This window comes from Hermetia illucens, chromosome 5 (assembly GCF_905115235.1).
Source record: "Hermetia illucens chromosome 5, iHerIll2.2.curated.20191125, whole genome shotgun sequence".
NCBI lineage: Eukaryota > Metazoa > Arthropoda > Insecta > Diptera > Stratiomyidae > Hermetia > Hermetia illucens.
In genome coordinates this window covers 37,782,025-37,803,398 of record NC_051853.1, presented here as the reverse complement: position 1 = coordinate 37,803,398, position 21,374 = coordinate 37,782,025, and positions in this window count along the sequence as shown.

Genomic DNA, 21,374 nt, shown 5'->3' with positions numbered 1-21,374 from the left:
CTTGGAATATACATTCATATGAAGAGGTACGATCCTCTTTACATCTACCCAACTACTGGCCTATGTTGACGATATCGACATCATGGGAAGAACCAAACGAGACGTACAAACTGCCTACAAACTTTGAAACCCTTGACAATTTCTCCTATCTAGGGTCGAAAATCACAACCGATATCAGCGTCTCACCATAGGGTCAAAGCTGTTACTGTACAAGACTATGATCTTGCCAGTCCTCATGTATTCCTCGGAACCTTGGGTTCATAGTAAGAAAAATTGCGAACTCTTGGCCGCGTTCGAGAGAAGAATCCTCCGGAGAATTTTTGGCCCCTACATGAGGATGGACGATTCCGTAGCCTACACAATGACGAAATCTATGAGCGATACCATGACCGTCAGGTTGTGGATAAAATCTGGCTCAATAGGTTACGGTGGGCGGGTCACTCAATCCGTATGGATGAGAATGATCCCACCCGGAAAGTCTATAAGGGCAATATCTATGGTAAGAAGACGAGGCAGACCCTGCCTAAGATGGATCGATGGCGTGGGTCAGGACGCCAGACAGCTTTTAGGGATATCGAATTGGTGGACCTCGGCGCAAAACCGGGATGTCTGGAGTTCCTTATTAAGGCAGGACTAGACCGGATACCGGTTGTTGCGCCGTTGATGATGATGATGATGAAGGGAACTCCTTTTTTAGATGAAATCAAATCAAATCATTGCAGTCTAAGGTGGGCGGCATAGAGCGACTATCTTCTGCTTTGTAACCAAATCGCAGTCTAAGTAGTAGTCTACGTTCGATTTTGGCATGAGCGTGTGTCAGGGGTAGATAACTCTTTTGAATAGAGAATTAGTATAAATAAATATATAAATTGTATAAATTTATAGTTTCCGTAAATTATGGTTAAACCAATAACAAAATTTCTACCAGCTATGTGGGCTTATTATTTTTCGAAACTGTTTCACATTCGGGAAATACTAAAATTTTTTTTTTTAAAGTTAATATTCCAATGAAACATGATATTTATTCTGTATCCTATTGATATTATTCTTTTATTTCCATATTTAATATACAATTGTAACATTAGATTCATTTTCATATTGATGATAGTCCATTCTTCAAATGAAAGCCCACATATTTTTTACTGTAAATGACCATGAATTCTTTTCAAAACTCTTAGCAGAATCGCTTTTGGAAACCGAATCTCCGCAGAACCGGATTCGGAACAAAAGCAACTTTGCTTTCAAGGTTTAAATAAAAAAATCTTACTAGCGATAAATAGTCTTGACTTTCGTTACGTCTGTTTTTCGAAAGTGCCTCCAAAATAATAACAATTTTTTTAAGCAAAGTGGAGTTGACGAAGGAATATTATTTCGCCATTGTAAAACAAGTTCAGGCTTTTTTTCCGGAATTTACCGCTATTTTCATGGTAATTTCTATATAAAATTTATCTGAATTTTCGTTTGCAGATGCGTAAATAAAGTCTCATTGGAAGGATCAATTGGGGAAAGACAATATTTACAGCCATTGCATTTCCATGTTAGTTAGGCTCTTTTTAAACTGGCTTTCGACCCTTTATGCCAGAGTTTGTCTATGCCAGAAAATGTAATATCGAACTACATACATAAATAAAAACTTTTTAAAAACATTTTGAAGTGCAATACGTAGTATTCCCTGCACTATATAGTTTAGATCATGAAGTCATAACGTGCATCCTCATCCGCAGACACTGAGTCCCCATAACTTTTCAGACTTCTAAACTGGTTTTGTTTTCCGAATAAGGCAACTTATTTTCTAGGAAGTTTCAGATATACCTGGGCCACAATGCTAATGAGAACGCCTGGGCATAACGTTATATAACTTACCTTTGCACACACCCTAAAATGGCATGGGATGGTAGAATTGATCGACAACCGGAATGGGCTTGAATGATAACAACTGCCGAAACCATATCTGAACCGGGTACAGGTTTCTTTCTTGGAGGCAGGTCTGAAGATTGGTTTATAAGATAGCATAAACTTTACATGTATATGTAACTATTGTCGATGAATGTTAATATATAAAATTTTGAACATAAATTTCATATTTGCATTTTATTTTTCTGTTCATGTTTATCGCTTCTGGGATGCTCGTTTTGACATTAACCTTGTAGAATTCGTTATTGGTTGAAGAAGCAATGGGCTTGCTTCCACTCCATTTGAATAGTTGTATAATATCAAATTAATTAAATCTGAATAGCGCGAGAAATAGATATATCAAAACATATCCAAATTAACTTTGTTTTTTCGTTTCAAGTTTTCCGAATGGTCTGCATTTTTATTTACATTCGTCAAATGAAAGGCTCCAAAACTGAATTTCAAGATGGAGAGTCGCAATATCGGTCAGAAAAACAGATTAACTAATCTGTTATCAAAGTGAAAACATCACAAACATAATAACATTGAACTACATATTCGCTTGCTTTCGTGTTATTTTATCCTTTTCAGAAATTTGCGATTTTACATAATATGCGTGTTTAGCATAACGATTTGACTAATTTGTTGTTTGTTACGATGACTGGCTATGTTAATATGAACCATTTTAGTTGAGTGTCCACACTGGTGCTTCCTTCCTACTCCCGGATTACATACCTACAATTATCAACATTCAATCGCTCTAGACCTGTTGATCCCGACATTGGCAAGAAAGGGAGAGGTAATGAATCGGAGAACGGCAGGTCTCTAAAAAATGGAAGCTGCTAAAACATTGGACATGGCTAAAGAAGTGAGAGAAGTGAAAGCAAGAGTGCAAAATCACTTTAACAAGAGTACAGACAAAGCCAGGGAGGGAGACGGCGGATGCAATTACGCCGAAGTCTTAAAAAATGTGGATGTACCAGACGAGGCTGTAAATAGAAAACAAGAATTGGTACATGGTTGTCCTTTGTGGGGTATAGGTTGCCAAACACACCTACGCGTTCTCGGCAGGAGAGCAAACAGATGTCATCCATGTCCTCCGAACGACGCAGCACGAAGACCGTCATCGATAACAAGAAGAAATAATATCAGTGACAAGATGAAACCAGTCGCACCTCAAATTTTTCTGAGATTTCACCTCGGTGCCGCAACATTTTGCATCATCATATTGTATGTTAAAATATCAGTTTTCCGAAATTTTCTCTCTAATAACGCCGTCGAAACATTTCTCGAAATCGATTAGGAGGAGGTGAAGCAGAGATCTAAACTCTACACACTGTTTCAAAATGATCCGTAGGATGTCGATGTGGTCAATATAGAAGGATTCGGAGCGGAAGCTAGGTTGCTCTCTACCGATCAAGCACAAAGATACCCTTCAAATTATCACAATCAAAGCGGGTACCCTTCCTTGGAATCTTAATGATCATTCCCGTCTAGCATTCACTGGAAAAGGTTTCGGCTACCCAGTAAGTAACAGATCTGCCGAAATTGCAGTTGCGTCGACAAATAACTATTTGGGAAAGCCGCGTATCCACGTGTTACGATGACGCCATTTCATCTACACGGGCCGGAGATCCCCGGGAGATGATATGGTTGAGGATCGTAGAGAAGTATTCCTTTCACCTACTCGTTATCGTGGATGAGGAGACGAGAGTTAACGTCCTTCAAGAACTATCGAAAGATGTGCGATCATACGCAAATTCTTTCTCATGCGCTGATGCATACACTTCTGAAAACATTGCGTCCTGTGGCATTTTTCAGTTACCTAACCTGCGCAATAAAGCCTTTTGCCCTTTTTGGGGCACACTATGTTGTACTTCCCAGAATTTCGCTCCGTTTTGGGGTCCGGGTGTGTTACAGCTGCCATCAATCCTTCAATCTTTTCTTCATTGAACGGCATCCACGATTCCACAGTAAGCTAGATCTAATGACGCTTTCTCGGGTCGTAGCCGATGACCTGTGTTACACCCATGAAAAACACATTTTTAGTGGAGTCCCAATACTTATCGATATTTTCAAGCGGGTGATTCAGTGAATCCGCCGTCCGATCAGCAAGATAGCTTTCCATCTGTCGAACGACAGCTGGATCACACTACCGATTGATATTGAAGTTGGCCCGTTGCAGCTATACAACCGCGTGAAGTGACGGAGGCAACACGAGAGCGAATCTAAGCGACCATCAGATGGTGATCCCTTTCGAGGGCGATGTTAACACCTTTCTTGTTGCGCACATTCAGCAGATAAGTCCTAAATCTATTGCTAATCGCAAGGTGTTCAGTCTTATTGTTTGTAAGTGACGGTCAGTTGAAATTCAACTGAAATTATGACAGGCTCTGTGCTTGAATAATGAGCCACCAATGACGAGAAATCCATAATCCCCTCACCATTGTCATTATGATCGCCAAGACCTTATCCGAGCAAGGTGTTACTAGAGCCCACTTTGAGATTTAGAGCACCCATTAAAAACCGATCATGAGGCGTTGTTGACGTTTCGTTAGGAGTCAATTTTGAAAATTTGCAGGTTGCTTACCCCCAAATTTCTATCCTCGTTAGTCGAGTGTTGGGTCTGGATAGCTGAGTGATTAGAGCGCAGGGCTGTCGTATGGAAGGCCGCGGTTTAAATCTCACTGGTGACAGTGGGATTTGTATCGTGATTTGACGTCGGATACCAGTCGACGCAGCTGTGAGTGAGTACCTGAATCAAATTAGGGTAATAATCTCGGGCGAGGGCAATGCCTCCTACAGGGTTCTGTAATCCTCTTAAACTTATAGAACCAAATGTCTGAGAGCGGGTACGAGTTTTCATGACATGATACAGTTGAAATACCACTCAAGCAAAGGAGCCTCAAAATCGGCTGAACCATGATGGTTGACAGTCCCAGACAGAAGTAGGCCGAAAATATAATCAATACGGCTAAACACCAAACTGCTATTTATCCGAGGGAGCTTTACACAACTTCACTGATCACTTACAGAACTCCTGCAAATGCTCTACCTGTGAGCGTAAGCAAAACTGCAGATGCGTTTATGTGTTATTGAAGGCAAAGTAGTTGATGTCCTGAAAATTAGTGAACAACTAGTACGGCATCGATTTGCCGATCCCAAAACCACAAATTGACGGCAGTATAAAACGGGGCTGGAAACGGTTCTGCATACATCCAAAGCAGAAATTTCTCGCCTATGGCTTCCTACTTAACACCCAATGAGCATTGAAGAATCTCACTGACAACTTCATGTCACCGATGGCAAAGCAGCAAAATTCAGTGGGCTCTCAGCAGTAATAATTATAATAATAAACGTTCGCACCACAATTCAATTGGATTAGACCTTGAAGTCTGTTAGAGCATTTCTTCAAAACTGTAATGGTACACTACATTATCATAGTACCATGGAGGAGGTGCTGATCGCATTGCAGGTAGTCAGTAGGTTCAAGACGTGTTTTCCCAGACTGGAGAGGCTAGCGATTTACGCAACCGACCATAGCCCTGAGGTAATAACTGGTGACTTCAACGCATGGACTGAAGAATGAGGCAGTTGAGAAACGGACTCAAAAGCATGTGTATGACTCGAAGGTTCTTCTTGTATGAATTTTGTTCTTGTAAACGCAGGTTGCGTCAATATTTTCGAGTGGGAAAAATGAGGTTGGTGATAGACGCGTCCATGCCAACTTGTGTTATATCCCAGAAGCCTGAAATCAGAGACTGCCACCAGGCTTGCTTAAAGCCAAAGACGCAGTCAGCGAAACAGGATACGACCAGCTCCATGAATTCTTTGTACATGTCGGAAGAAATTAAAAGTGGTTATTATAAAAAGTAAAAGTGAACATTTTAAGCTTGTGTAAGAAAGCTAACACAGACCCTTAAGGTGGCGCCTAGAAGAAAATAACGCCCAAAGTTCAAGAGAACTGCTCGCCACTAACTTCTTCCTCTAATCTGCGTAATAAAATCGTAACGAATGAATTGTCGGCATAGAATGAATAATCTACAGCAGATTACTCCTGATTACCGAAAAGAAAGCCGGCCTTTCTGGTTCGGTTTTTTGAAAGTGGAGGCCTACTAACGATGAAGCTAGTCCGGTGGCTAATATAGCTAAGCCCGCCTGGCGAAGATAAATGTTATGCAGTGATTACACTCGATGTGAAGAATGCTTTTAATTCCTCGGGATGTGGCGAAATACTTGCGTCGTTAATAAACTTAGTCTGGTCGAAGTACTTGATGCATATCGTTGATTATTTCTAAATGGATATGCCTTTGAACAGCGAATCAGATATAGGAAAGAAGTCATATTGAACGATATGTGAGGGGTGCGTCCTAAGCCCACTACTGACGCTAGAAGTTCCCATTGGTGTGGCTTTCATTGTTTCCATTGTTGTTTGAAGCAGTTAATGACATTAACTCCTGGTTGGAGAATGCTGGTCTAGCACTCGCAGGACATAAGGCGGAAGTAGTACTTATCACCAAGTGGACAAAGTGCACGTCTATGGAGATGACATCACAATTGGAATACAAAGCTTGCCCTTAAATATAATAATAATAATCGTTGGCAAAACAATCCATGTTGGATCAGGGCCTTGAAGTGTGTTAGAGCACTTCATTCAAGACCGTAGCGATACACTAGGAGCCAATGTGGTCAGCATTGTACTCGCCCGAAATTATTACCCTGATTCGACTCAGGTACTAATTCACAGCTGAGTCGACTGGTATCCGACGTCAAATCACGATGCAAATTCCACTGCCACCAGTAAGATTTGAACCGCGACCTTCCGTACGATAGCCTTGCGCTCTAACCACTCAGCTATCCGGACACTGCCCTTAAATACAGTGGGCGTAATGGTTGATCAAGGGCTAAATTTCAAATCACATGCGAAGTGTACAGCAACTAAGGCATATAAAATATAGGTGACCCAAAGCCGAGCCATTGACTCCATATTTCAACGGTGGTCAGCTCGATCCTAATTTGCAAACCGCAGTGTGGGCATATGGACAGGAAATAAAACAAATAAGAGAGTGCATAAAGGTACTCCAAATATGTTGCACTTACAGAACAATATCCAATGAAGCAGCCTGGGTTATAGCCGATAGAGTTTTTGGCCAGAAAAGGACAAAGTCTTTATGATCGAGCGTACCTTACCGGATAATCTCCTGCTCCCAAGAGAGATTCGCACGAAGTGAAACTACCGCTAAATGGCAATAGAAATGGGACGAGTTAAAAAAGTGCCTACAGAATAATATGGGATATTCGGAAATGGATCGAGCTGTTGAGCCATATTGGCCAAAGTGGTCGAATATTGCAGAGGGCGTAGTACACATTTTATTCCAATGTCCGGGATTTGGACTATAGTGGGCCACGATGGAACCTTCAGCCGTGGAAAACAATATGCATTATATGTGGAATTCGGAGGCGATATGGACTGAAAATTGTACATCGATAGGGTGACAGGGGCTATCCACAAGAAACTTAAGCAGGACGAAGTCAGTCGGGACACAGCCCCGCGAAGTAACACCATATGGGAGTTCCGCGGGAGAGTGAAAGGTAAGGAAGTGGTTTTGGTGGGTAAGAGCCCCACATAATCGTCTGGCAGAAGCCAGCTGTAGCCTTTGGAGCTTTCAGACAGTAAATTAAGTTTAATAAGGTCTTATTTCACACAAAACGGAGTGCAATAAATTCATATGAAATGCAAAATTTTGACTTTCCATAACTTGTTAATAATAGCTGGATTTCTTTCAAACTTCCCGAAATTGTGTGTTGTTTTAGCATTAATTATGGTGCCAATATACTTTATACTTCTAGGTTGAACTTAAGGGGGGTTTTCAGGGTAAATTTAAAAAAAATGATAATATGCAATTATTAATTTTATATGAGCAGATATCGGAATGGAATGTTTTTTGAGGCCTAGATTTCATATAGATACGAGATTATGATTTTTTTCAGATTTTTCGGTAGGATAGATTCTGAGAGAAACTGGTTAGTCTTTTTGGGGCACACATTTTGATCCCTCACTCTCTTAAGATTGATTCAGTATGAGAAATAAGGTCAATTTCGAAAAATAATCAAGTCCTTCCACTTGATACCTTACATGACCATATTGAGTGAAGAAAACATTTAATAAGACTGACAATGCTGATGCCGAACAATGTGCGAGGAAAGATAAAAGCAAGAAGATTACTATCCACACCTTTCACCATCAACACAAGCTAAGAAAAAGGGATGTTTTATCATGCATATTCTTTAATCTGACTTTGGAAAAAGTGATCCGTAAGGCTGATGTAACATAAATGGTAGTACCATCCTTTATTACTCCACTTAACTATTGCCCGATGCGCACGATATTGACATAATGGGAAACTACAATTTAGAAACTTCGAATCCAATGATGATGAAATCCGCGCACCTTCTATTTTTTCGGCAAAAATCATTATGAAGGGTATTTTGAGGCTTGGACTTCGTATAGATTTTGACTTTTTAAAAGATTTTTTGATGATGATTAAACCCACTCGCCGCCTCCCTGGAGAATTGATATCAAACTTATTTTTTATTTGACACCTCAAGTGCCCATAGGTATATAATTCTCCCTCCCCTCTTCGCCGAATCGATTTTAATAAGGTTTTGCTTTCCACGAAACCTTAAAAAAGGCAGAGAAGGCAAGTGTTTGCATTAATCAATTGTTATTTTAAGCGCTGGCAAAATGTCTTACGTAGGCATGCTGAGAATGGGGAAAGTTGATCCCGATCTTAAAGATTAAGGGGAAATCTCTGTAGAATTCAGAGGAACTGAAAAGGTCGGGCGGGAGTAAGGTTGAGGAAAACAAAAATTTTCCGAAAAGTTATACTGAAAAGTGTGAGTATGCCAGGACCTAAATAAGGTCGCCTCTAGGGCAGAAAGCTGCATTGGTATATTAGAGCAATTTTAGCTGCAGAACTTTCAAGAGGCGTGTACAGGTGGTGTGCAAAAAGAAACCTACGTTCAGTGACGCCTTCTTGGTGATCAGTGCCAATTTTACGAGAGATGTGGGCTTGTCGTTGGCAATCACAGGTAATAATCCCAACTTTATAGACAAGTTTGACACTTTTAATGTTATTCACCTGGCATTTTTGAAAATTCTCAAATATTCATTTTTTTTTGTAATTTCTGTTTCCTCTTGATAGCGGGATGCAGAACAGCATCCTATGTAAGGATTTGTGGGTTTGTCCCTTGGCAGTGAGTGAGGTACTTTAACCAATTTTTAATAACCTTAATCTACAGTTTCGATTTTATTATGAAGGGAGATGAATTCTCTAAACCGGATATGAGAAATGGGGATGAATTAAAAACAAATTTATAATGAATGAATACAAAACATTTATTATTATTTTACACAAAACTTAGCAATTCAATATTCAAATGTAGTTCTTATTCCAGTCTACCAATGTCCACGGCCATGACCCCATCCACCATGTCCGCCCCAGGCACCACCATGTCCACCCCAAGCACCACCGTGTCCTCCCCAGCTTCCAGCGCCACTATGTCCGGCCAAAACAGCTGATGGTCCTGCCCAGCCTGCTCCTCCATGTCCACCCCAGCTGCCAGCATAGGGTGCAGCTCCCCATCCTCCATGGCCGCCCCAGCTTCCGACAGCGGCAGATGATACTGCTACAATAAGGGCCAAGAAGCAGACAATAGCTTTCATTTTGGTAAGTTCCTTGTTTAAGTGACAAACTGACACTGATGTTGAATCCTGGACCTGCTACACCTATTTATACTGATCAACTTCAAGAGGCAATAATTACTCACTTTTGAAAACAAATTGCAGACTTCCAAAAAGAAAGGTATTATAGCATCCTTTCTGTCTCAGTAGACGCTTTGACCATGCCATAAATTATCTGCAGTTTAGTATGACGACAACGACTGATCTCGAGATGCGCTAAATATTCTTAAACTGGATTCAAATTCGCTAGCGGCAGATCACTGCCTTTCAAATTGTAAACAATTTAATTGATTTACTTTTGCAGTTTTTTATACTAAGTTGATCGTTTTTAGTGCATTCATATATTTCATCGTTTTTATAAATTATATTCCAATTGAGGTGTCAGTCTCTACCGAAAGAAAGAAACTTGTTCCACACAGTACACAAATTTGTGATAACAGTCAAAGGCTTATTTTTATGTAAATCATGATATTTTCAATTTTATCGAAAATTTCAATCACATTCCTTCATCGAGTTCATACTACACTTCGCTTGCTCATTGCAATAAATTTGATTTCGATACTAATCTGGGATGAAATACGGAGAGAATCAAATTATGATACAAAATCTGGTAATTTTCCTATAATTTGAAACGTATGCAAGTTTTGTGGCACACAGTGCTTATCATGAACACTGCAACAAAAAGATCGAACTTAGTATGTAGCAAACGCAAGTAAAGATTTAACTAGGAAACTAGAAGAAACCAGTTGTTCAATTATGGTACGTAGGAGGGTCAGGATGCTAATTTCGTTTAGGGGTAGTATCTTAACCTTAATCAGGGGTGGTCCCAAGTTTAGGTAAACGATGAATTCTCTGTGCTTGATGGTAGCCATCAACCTATCTTCTTCCCACATTTTTCTTCCAATTTGAACGAGTTTAAAAGGCACGGGTCAGTCTCAGGGCAATCCTGCATGGACCTCACTTGTTAGGTAAGTCCTCGGATGTAGTTAGCTAGTGCTGCGCTGGAGATAGAAATACATACCTAACTTGAGTAGTACCTTATCAGGCATTCATCGCATTAGAGGTACAATGGACTCCTAACCTACCTAATTTTCTTCAGTTGAACCAGCCCTCATTAAGAATAGTAATCAGGGACAATTGATATATACTCGAAATGCCTGGAGCCACTATTATTGCCTAAACGAACTTGCATTGCTTTCACAGGTTGAGATTTAATGCAAAGTCCACACAATATGTTAGTTCCTCCACTGCCAGGAAGCAAGATAAAGCAACCCTCTCTAACTCATTCCTTCGCTGAGGGTACGATTCAACGTGCGGTCTCTGCCACCGGCCTGGTTGCAATAATATTTCAAAACGCAAAAAACATATGCAAAACAAGTCGAGAAACCGGAAGTTGGATGCTTCAGGTATGAAAGGTTTTGTGTGTTTCTTATGTCTTCTAGGATGAACTTCTGTAGTTAACTACTAAAAATTATAGTAATATATTAACTTTATTTGAATAGGTATCATTATGGAGGGTATTTTGGACTCTAAGCACTCTATAGTCGCAACCTCGTATTTTTTTTTTGAGATCTTGCGGTTCGGTAGGTTCTGAAAATGTGTCCGTAAAAAAATCGGCCTTTTCCAGCCCCTGTCTTCCTCCTTGCACACTAAATGTCAAAACCGAGATCATCATTGACAAGTACCAATCGAGACCTTTCATTTGAAACCTCACTTATCTATAATTGGTGAAAAAAATTTACACCCCCTTTTGCATGTATGGAGATCTCCCTTGAGTTCCACACTGTATCCGCGGGCGTTCACAGTTCCCATCCCTCAACAAATAATCGACGGAACTTTTTCTCAGAAAAGTGCGTCTAACCGACAAACGGACGGACAGACAGATAGTAAACCGATTTTAATAAGGTTTTGTTTTATACAAACCTTAAGAATGGGTGAAACCCATTTGAACCCCAAACTGCTTAGCGCAAATATTAATGTTTTCTGTCGGTAAAATTACTTTTCAATATTCGCGAAATAAAGTTGGTTGCTCTATGTTAGTATACTGGCAGCTAAGTCATCGCAACAACCGTTATTCGGTCTAGGCGTGCCTTAATAAGGAACTCCAGACATCAGGATTTTTCGTCGACGTCCACCAATTCGATATCCCTAAAAGTTGTCTGGGGTACTGGCCTATGGCGTCGCTCTTGGTTATAGTCTTATAGACTTTCCGGGCTGGACAATCCTCATTCATATGGATTAAGTGGTCTGTTGAGCCCCAGATTGTGTCCACAACTTGACGGTCATGGTATCGCTCATAGATTTCGTCATTATGTAGAATACGGAGTAGTCCATCCTTATGTAGGTAGCCGAAATTCTTCCAAGGATTCTTCTCGCGAAGGCGGTCTAGAGTTCGCAATTTTCCTTGCTAAGAACCGAAGTTTCCGAGGAATACATGAGGACTATCAAGATTACACGGTAAGCCGTTTCGAGGATAACAGTTTTCCTAAGCTGAAATAGGCTCTGTTGGCAGCTAACAACAGTGCGCTGGTTTCATGGTCATAACTGTTATGGGTTGTGATTCTTGACCATAGATAGGAGAAATTTTTAATGGTCTCAAAGTTGGAGTCTCCTATATTTATTATTACCGTTTGACCAGTGCCATTCAATATTGTTGCTTCTTTGTTCTTTGGCGCTGACATTGCCACCATGCACTGCAATGTGCAGCCCAAGATCTCGTGCTGATCCCCGCTTGCTCGATCTGGATGAAAGTAGACTGTACGTATCGGGTCCTTTTTCCCATAATATCAATATCGTCAGCGTAGACCAGTAGATGGATTCCTTTTTCCAGGGCCAGATTAAAGAGGACGCATGATAGGGGATCCCCTTATCTTAGACCGTTGTTATACGAGGGCGGTCCGATAAGTACTTAGCCTACCAAAAAAAAAAACGAAAATTTTTGAAAAGTGGCGATTTATTTCTCGACATAGTCTCCTTTTAATTCGATACACTTCTTCCAGCGATGCTGCAACTTCTTTAACCCGTCTGAAAAATACGTTTTCTCGAGGTCTGCAAAGTGGGCTTCCGTGGCGGCTATAACCTCCTCATTCGACTCAAATTTCTGCCCGGCGAGTGACTTTTTCAAGTTAGGAAATAAATAATAGTCGCACGGGGCCAAATCAGCAGTTCGTAGCCCAATTCGACCAATTTGGCCGTGGCGACGGCGGAAGTGTGAGCCGGTGCGTTATCGTGGTGGAAGAGCACTTTTTTCTTCACCAAATGCGGCCGTTTTTTCCGCAATTCGGCGTCAAATCGGCTCAATAATTCGGCATAGTACAGCCCTGTGATCGTTTTGTCCTTCTCCAGGTAGTCGATGTAGATCACACCTTGTGAATCCTAGAAAACGGCGGCCATCACCTTTCCTGCCGATTGCACAGTCTTTGCCTTCTTGGAAGCACGTTTGCCGGGTAAAGTCCACTGTTTCGACTGTTCCTTGGTCTCTGGAGTGTACCAGTGGATCCATGTTTCGTCGACGGTCACGAAACGACGAAGAAACTCCTTCGAATTGCGCTTAAACAGCGTCAAACACTGCTCTGAAGTGGTTTCACGATTGCGCTTGTTGTCCGGAGTGAGCAAATGCGGCAGCCATTTCGCCGACAGCTTTCTCATGCCCAAAATTTCGTGCAGGATATGACCCACGCGGTCTTTTGAGATGCCTACTGTCTCGGCTATCTCGCGTACCTTCAATCGGCGGTCTGCCAATACAAGGTCATGGATTTTTGTAACGTTCTTCTCCGCAGTAGCCGTTTTCGGGGCACCGGGGCGTGCTCATCAAAAACTGACGTGCGACCACGTTGAAATTCATTAAACCAATTTTTGACGGTCGCCATCGAAGGAGAAGCGTCACCGTACACAGCATCCAAGCGTTCTTTGATTTCGCTGCGCGATTTCCCTTCCAAAAACAAGAATCGAATCACCGACCGATATTGTTCTTTTTCCATTTTTCTAAAATTCGCCCGCACGCCCGCTTCTACACGCGCTAAAAACAAAACTACAAGTCCTATTCGACTAAAATTTTGACAGTAGCCGTCTAAGAGAATGTTCTACACGACAGTAAATACTTCTTGCGATAGTAGCGCCATCGGGCGGAGAGGCTAAGTACTTATCGGACCGCCCTCGTAGTTGAATTGCCTCGAGAGCGATCCTGCTGCTTTTATCTGGTTCCGCACATTGGTCAGGGTCAGGTTAGTCAATCTTATCAATTTTGTCGGGATACCGAGTTCTCTCATGCCTGTGTACAGTATCACCCTGGCTATACAATAATAGGCGGCCTTAAAGTCGATGAGAAAACGGTGCAACTGATGTCCATATTCCAACAATTTTTCCATTGCCAGTATAGAGAAAATCTGATCTGTTGCTGATTTGTCTGGAGTGAACTCCCTTTGGCATGGACCAATGATAATTTCTCGTATAGCCTGCCAATCGTCAGGCATTGATTCGCTGCCTCACACCTTGAGCATAAGTTGATGAGCCGCTCGGTGTTGTTGGTCGCCTTCATATTTAACCAATTTCGCTGTAATTCCATCGGCTCCTGGCAATTTATGGTTTTTAAGCCGATGAATTGCACGGACTGTCTCTTCTATAGTTGGTGGTGGCAGTATTTGCCCGTCGTCTTCAATCGGCGGGACCTCTAACTCGCCGCTATTCTGGTTCGTTAAAATACTCAACCCATGGCTTTAGTATAATTCTTGTACTTTTTGAGTTCACAGACTTGTTGGTTCTCCTAAGTTTCCTTTTTCTTTCCGTGAAGTCACTTTTCCGCTCGACGCGTGTCCGCACTCTTTGAGAATGCAATATTACCTGGTATCCAGCATTCATCGTCGAACCGACTGGGGCCAAGCATTTTTCTAGCCGGATCAATGATAACGTTCTTCAGGTTAATTGTCTAGGATAAGTGAGGGTTCCTAACTCCACAACCAGTTGTTGTTGGACCGGATCAAATGGAGAGCTACTTACTCCCACGTCTCTTTGGTCCGCGGATACCTCGTTTGAGGCATGGCACCCAAGCATTAAAAAATTTATAGGACAAACAGTTTCGTCCAGGGCAGAGGCAACTCGTCAGACGCTGCCTCACCTCTGCCAGCGTGACCGTGAGTGGCATGAGATGGAAAACGCTCCTTTATATATTTGGAAAAACACTCCAAAGATGGGAATTTTATCCAATAGAAACCAATAGTTTGAGCTTGAGCCCCAAACGAGGGATCCGCGGACCAAAGAGACGTGAGAGTAAGTTGCTCTCCATTTGGTCCGGTCCAACAACAAGTGGTTGTGGACTTAGGATCCCTCACTTATCCTAAACAAATAATTTAGCCTTAGCCAGCTCATTACTTACAGTCGTACAAGGATCTTTTGACGCGTGGATGACGTGTGGGTGGCAGGCGCCCTACAGGTAAGACAAGTTTACTATAAATTCAAAATTAGTGGTCAAATACCTCAGCTTAATGCTCTACTCGAAGATGAGCTTCTTCGAGCAAATCAAAGCAGTAGCGGACAGGTCTGCAGCTGGAGTCTCGGTCTTGAGTCGGCTAATGGCGAATGTTGGGGCCCTATATCTACTAGGAGACGTCTTTTTATGAGAACAACTCAGTCCATTCTGGTCTATGTGCGAAGGTATGGGCCGATGCCCTTGACAAGGAGGTGCATCGTAAGCGCCTTGCTCAAGTTCGGAGGTGGGGAAATTTGCGGGTGGCAACTGCAAATCGCACTGTCTCAGAATCGGCAGTCATGGTGATCGCGGGAGTGATTCCCGTTGCCCTCCTTGCCAAGGAGCGGAAAGCTATCTACAGCCGCAAGGGCGAAAGCTGAGGAACGCCCCCTTACCGAGTGGCAAGTCTCTTGGCAAAATGAGCCAAGAGGCAGATGGACCGCGCAGCTTATCGATAGTTTCGACTCATGGCTGAACCGAATACATGGTGAGATTGATTACTTCCTTACCCAATTTATAAGTGGGCATGGAGTCCTGCACCAAATTTGGAAGGCACGATCTCTTGAGTGTGTATTCATCAATTGAGTGGCGGACACACTCTTTCCTCTTGCGGAAGGTGATACGGCGTCAGCGGCTTTATGCAGACACAAGAGAGATCTTTCCAGATAACATTGTCAGAGAGATGCTTATGAGCACTACAGATGGAATCGTGTTGGGCATTATGTTCGGGTTCTTCTTATTGCGAAGAAGATTGAACTCGACCGGCGAGGGACCTGTTTGGAAGGTGTTCCCTGAACTAATAACTACATTTCTCTTCTCCCCTCCCGTTAGTGAAAGGAATTTTTTGATTTGAAACCGCCGAAGCCGGGAGTCTCGCTCTCCCGGAGTTAGCTTGAAGTAATATGTCAAACAGTTCCAGGCTAGTTCTCTGTTAATAGGAAGGTGTTTAGTTTGTAACCCGACGGCGTACTGTGACGGGAGTCCAACATTCTGTACGTAAGCGCATTCATCTACCCTACTCCAAAAAAAAACAGTTGCCAGATGATGATGGAAGGTTTTTCCAGTATCTTCCCGCAAAGTACCATACCTAACAGTTTAAAATAGCTGAGTCTAGATGAAAGATTCAAAGGAACCGTATAAGGATGTTTCGGATTGAAAGTTAATTATGCCACAGAACTTAGATGCAGGAATACTTCGGCAATAATATGTGATATTAGAATTTAGGAAAAGCAAGCAGAGTTTTGACTTTTTGTAATGATATCGTAAGTGTAATGATATCTTTTATTAATCTGTTAGTCTCTATCTCTACCTTATAATCAAGGAAGCAAATTGCTAAGAACATAAGCAAGAATAAAGTCGAAGCAGACAGCCAAAGTCAAGGCCGTAGTTTACGTTCAAGTGATACATTCTTAATTCTATTATCATTTTAATGAAACCATTAATCACGCGAAACTCTTACTTAATGTTTATGTTCCAATGCTGAACTCAGTCAATTAAAAATCACTATTTTATGCACACAATTAGCTTTATTTTTCCCCAGAGTACAAATATCCATAAAATGTCTATACCACCGACACAAAGATACTGTATCTAAAATCTACATGCGAAAACCCCCATTTCCTATGTATTTTCCATTGTGGTTTCTTGTAATTTATGATTTTCTTTGATGACCAATGATCACCAATGATGACTACAACTTGTGTTACTGAACGCATGACTGAACCTTGAGAAAAGCCCAGAGTCTGGGAATATGTTCACCAAACCTTCTTCTGCAGATTTAGATCAAGTTCTGGGGAACGTGAAGCAACCCCAGAGCTACACAAGTTAAACACAAAATTGTGTAGATTTTCGAAAATTGACAAATTCGTGAATGTGTAAGTTCATAGTTTTAACGCAAATGAACTCTAATTAAGAATAAGATTTTGGATATATTTTTAATTAAATCATGTTTTCCTCAGGTGCTATAATATCTTTATCTTTCCAACTAAGGTCACTGCCACTGACTAAAGTAGGAATGAACTGATGCGTATTCTGTTCAAATGACTGCACAGAATGCGATTAATGTTGAATTATGCTCTATGGTGAATTGATAATAGCAATTTACAAAACTTAGTGTTATTGTAAACAATTTAGTTGCATATTTACATAGTCGTAGGTAAGCATGCAGAACGTCATTTGTGGTTGGAGATGAGAGTATTCTTCGCGAAGATTTTCCTCATGAAAACTATGTCATTGCAGAGTTTTAATTAAGGTGGGCACAAATGGGAAATATTCACAGTTTTCGCTTGGATTCACATGTCCTTAGGTGATTAATTATATTTGTTGTGACAATTATTGGAACTAACATACAATTAATGTTTAACGGAAACTTTTTTCTCGTCGTTAATGATAATGATGAATATTTCAAATTATGAATGTTTCATGAAGTTATGGAAAATTGTATAAAAAGGTGTACTTGCATTCTACTAGTATCAGTGTCTTACAAACATACGCCCTATTGTGTGCTTTCCTTAGATAAAGCGAAAAAGGTCTCCGCCACTATGAAATTGCTTTTGTGTTTGCTGTTGAGCCTTGTTGGATTAATTTCTGCTTCGGACCTCACTGGATACGATGGATGGAAGTATGGATCCAGCCTTTATCCAGGCTTGCAGTATGGAAGCGGAGGACTTGGTTGGAAAGGAGGCTATGGTGGATGGAGTTATGGCAGCGGACTCGGTTGGAAAGGAGACTACGGTGGCTGGAATTACGGAAGCGGTCTCGGCTTGAAGGGATGGACGGATTACAAGCACACTCCTCTAACTGGTTATGGTGGATATGGTTTGGGGCTTGGTGGAGGATACGGACTAGGTTATGGTTTGGGGTATGGACATGGTTACGGTTTTGGACATAGCTCCACTTTGGATCCTTGGTGTTAGTTTTTTTTTATTATATAAACAAATGTATTCCAAAGAAAATATTTTGTATAGATTGTGAGGAGAAACTATGTATGTATATAAATAGTGCAAATAATAAAAAGTAAATTTGAGAAATTGTATTCGACTGTTTCTTTGAGTCGGCGTGGAGTTGCCAAATCTCCCATCAGGTGCGTCTTTTCATGCGAATAAGGGAACGCTTGGTAAAAACGTTATGGGCATGTACATGCACGCATCAGGACATGCGGTTTTTCGGAGCGGGCAAGCGGGCTCCCTGCCGTCGATATCCAGCGACTGCAGTTCCTCAGTAGTGTGAAACTTGGTTATTTTGGCATCTAATTCAACAAGAGATCTTAGTGGAGTGGAAATGAGATCTACACCGAATCCTTTCCGAGAAAGCTCAAAACTTGGGAGGTCACCACTGAAGGCAATTTTACCCCTAGGCAGTTGAGATTCGTCGAGGGACTTGGAAAGGAACTTGGAGAGATTTGTTATAAACGAACTCTGTTAGTTCACTAAAGAGAGGCGGAATTTCCACCAAAATATCAGGGCTCTGATACGAGGTATTAAGTTGGAGGAGAAAAACGCCCAAGTGTCATGTGGCAAAGTTATACGGGAGACGCAGGTGACGCAGCTGCGCCCGCGAAAGTTCCGGGTAGTTCTTCGATTACGGGTCCAACTGTGACAAAAGGGAAACAGCCTACAGCTCATAAATCCGAAGAATGGACAAAGGTGGGCGGCATAAAGCGGTACAAGGAGAAAAAGAAGACTCGACCGGAAGTGATAATTATTTCTAAGAAAGGAGATAAGTTCCACGCCAACAATCTTCGGAAAGTCAAAGCCAATCCGGAACTGACAGACCTGGGTGGCAGTGTGAGCCGTATCAGCCCAGAGAGCCCAGAGGTATCTATTGCTGGAACTAAACAAATCTAGCCAGAAGATTGTGGATAGCTTTTGCGACCAGGTGGAGAAGGTGCTAGCTGGGTAAGCAGACGTAAAAGCTCGGAAGCAACAAATAATGATCGAGCGCAAATGCCTAGACGAGGTAACATCACCAGAAGATATCTATGCTGCGCTAAGGGAGCAATTCAACCTTAGCGACCTAGAAGACAGTGCCATCAAAAGGATGAAGAGGGGGTATGGAGGTACACAGATTGTTATTGTTAACTTGCCGGTGGTTAAGGTAAAGTAAGAATAGGTTGGGTCGTATGTCTACTTAGGGAGCAAATATCCTTCAAGAGATGCCTCGATTTTGGTCACTTTGCAGTAAAGTGTACATCGAGTATGATAGGTCGAGTAGGTGCAGGAAGTGTGCTGACGAGAGCCACCTTATTAAAGACTGCACTGGAGATCCACGATGTATATTGTGTAAAGGGAGAACGGAAGTAGATGACCGGCACGTTGCAGTTGATGACAGGTACCCGGCATATAGGAGGGAGCTGAATCGTAAGGTGAAATGAGGTTGATACAAATCAACCTTAACCATTGCGAGGCAGCTCAAGACTTGCTCTCGCAAAACATTCGAGAGTCGCATGTGGACGTGGCAGTGATATGTGAACCGCACTGAAATTACGTTGGTGCTACGTGAGTGAAAGACTCATCGGGAAACGGGGTGATATGGGCATGTGGACGGCAAACCATTCAAGAATCAATGGCATTCCCGGGAGCCGGATTTCTATGGGCGTTAACGGCGTTCATATCTACAGTTGTTATGCTCCTCCTAGTGCAACATTAGCGCAATATGAGGAGATGCTAGATGGCTTAGTGTTGGATGCTAGAAACCGCACCCCCAAAATCATTGCCGGCGATTTTAACGCGCGGACTTTAGACTGGGGAACTCGAGTGATGAACACTAGGGGCCAAATCTTGCTCGAAACTTCCGTGGAGCTGGACATCCTACTCGCCAACCTACTACAACTACTAACCTACCTCAGTACCTCGTTGGCGAGATGAATGGTCTGGCGGATGCGTGAGTACTATAACCACAGTGGCCACCAGGCTATCTTTCTCGACATCAACAGCCGGGGAGGCGACAGTCGAGTGATCATCAAAAGCAGAAAAACTAGGATAATTGGGTGGTCCACTGGAGCTTTAGAGGAAGAGACATTCCTGGCGGTCTTAGAAGGAGGTTACGACCCGAGGAGAACTGCGCTGGATAAAGTAAGCCATTTATGTCAACGGATAACTGTGGTCTGTGACTCTACAATGTCGCGACGTAAGTGCCATCACAGTAGGAAACTAAATTACTGGTGGAACCAAGAAATCGAAATGTTAAGAGCATCGTGACTACAAGCTTGAAGGTTTTGCCAAAGGATCAGAGCTTCAGTCAGAACATCAGCAGTCGGAGAAAGAATACCGCAATCTTCGAAGTAGTCTTAAAAAGACTATACGGAATAGTAAGAGAAATTGCTACAACCAGTTGTGCCTTGAAGCAAATACGAACCCGTGGGGCGCTGCTTACAAGGTTGTAATGAACAAGATTCATGCACAAAAATCACCCCAAGTGCCATGCCCGCGACTACTGCTCAAAATAGTTCCAATCCCTTTTCCCTCTGCTGTGGAACATAATGTATGACGGCGTGCTCGGTCTTCGTGTGCCGAAGGAGGCAATATTGATTGGTTTTGCTTACGACCTGGCAGTGGTAGTAGTTGCGAAAGACATGGCTCCAAATTGTGCAATTTGACCTGGTGGAAGGTAAGACGGTGGGGGTCCTTATTACAAATCCCGGGAAAAACAACACTGTCAAAATCCACGTTGGTAATCACGAGGTCGTTTCAAAATTGACCATTAGATACCTGAGGGTAATGATCGATGCCAAGTCTTCAACGGGCACTTGGACTATGTTCGCGAAAAGGCAGCAAAGGCTAGTTCACCTTTAGCAAGGATAATGCCAAATATTGGAGGGCCAAAATCTAGTCTAGTCTAGTGCGATGAGGGTGTGCAGTGCATATAAAACGGTATCAGATGAGGCAGTGTGTGTCATCGCGGGAATGATTCCCTTGGATCTTCTGGCGAATAAGGCACACTGTCTCTACCGGAGAAAAGCCACTAGGAAAGAGCTGTACAGGAGATGGCAGTAACGGTGGGACTATTCCGAAAAGGGTCGCTGGACCCATACACATATATGCATCTTCGCAGTGCGGCTGAAACATTTGCTATTAAGGGAGAAAGGTGCAAGGGCTGTTCGTTCAATGTTTGTTTTAACATATTGGTTGAGTAAAATAGAAATGTTGGTACCAGTGTCAACTAAAAACAAGAGTCGTGTAATTGAGCCCTGGAGGTACAAGCGTTTCTTTGTTGCGCGAAATAGGCCTGGATTAGGTTGAAGAAAGAATTGAAATTGAAAAAAAATGAATTGTG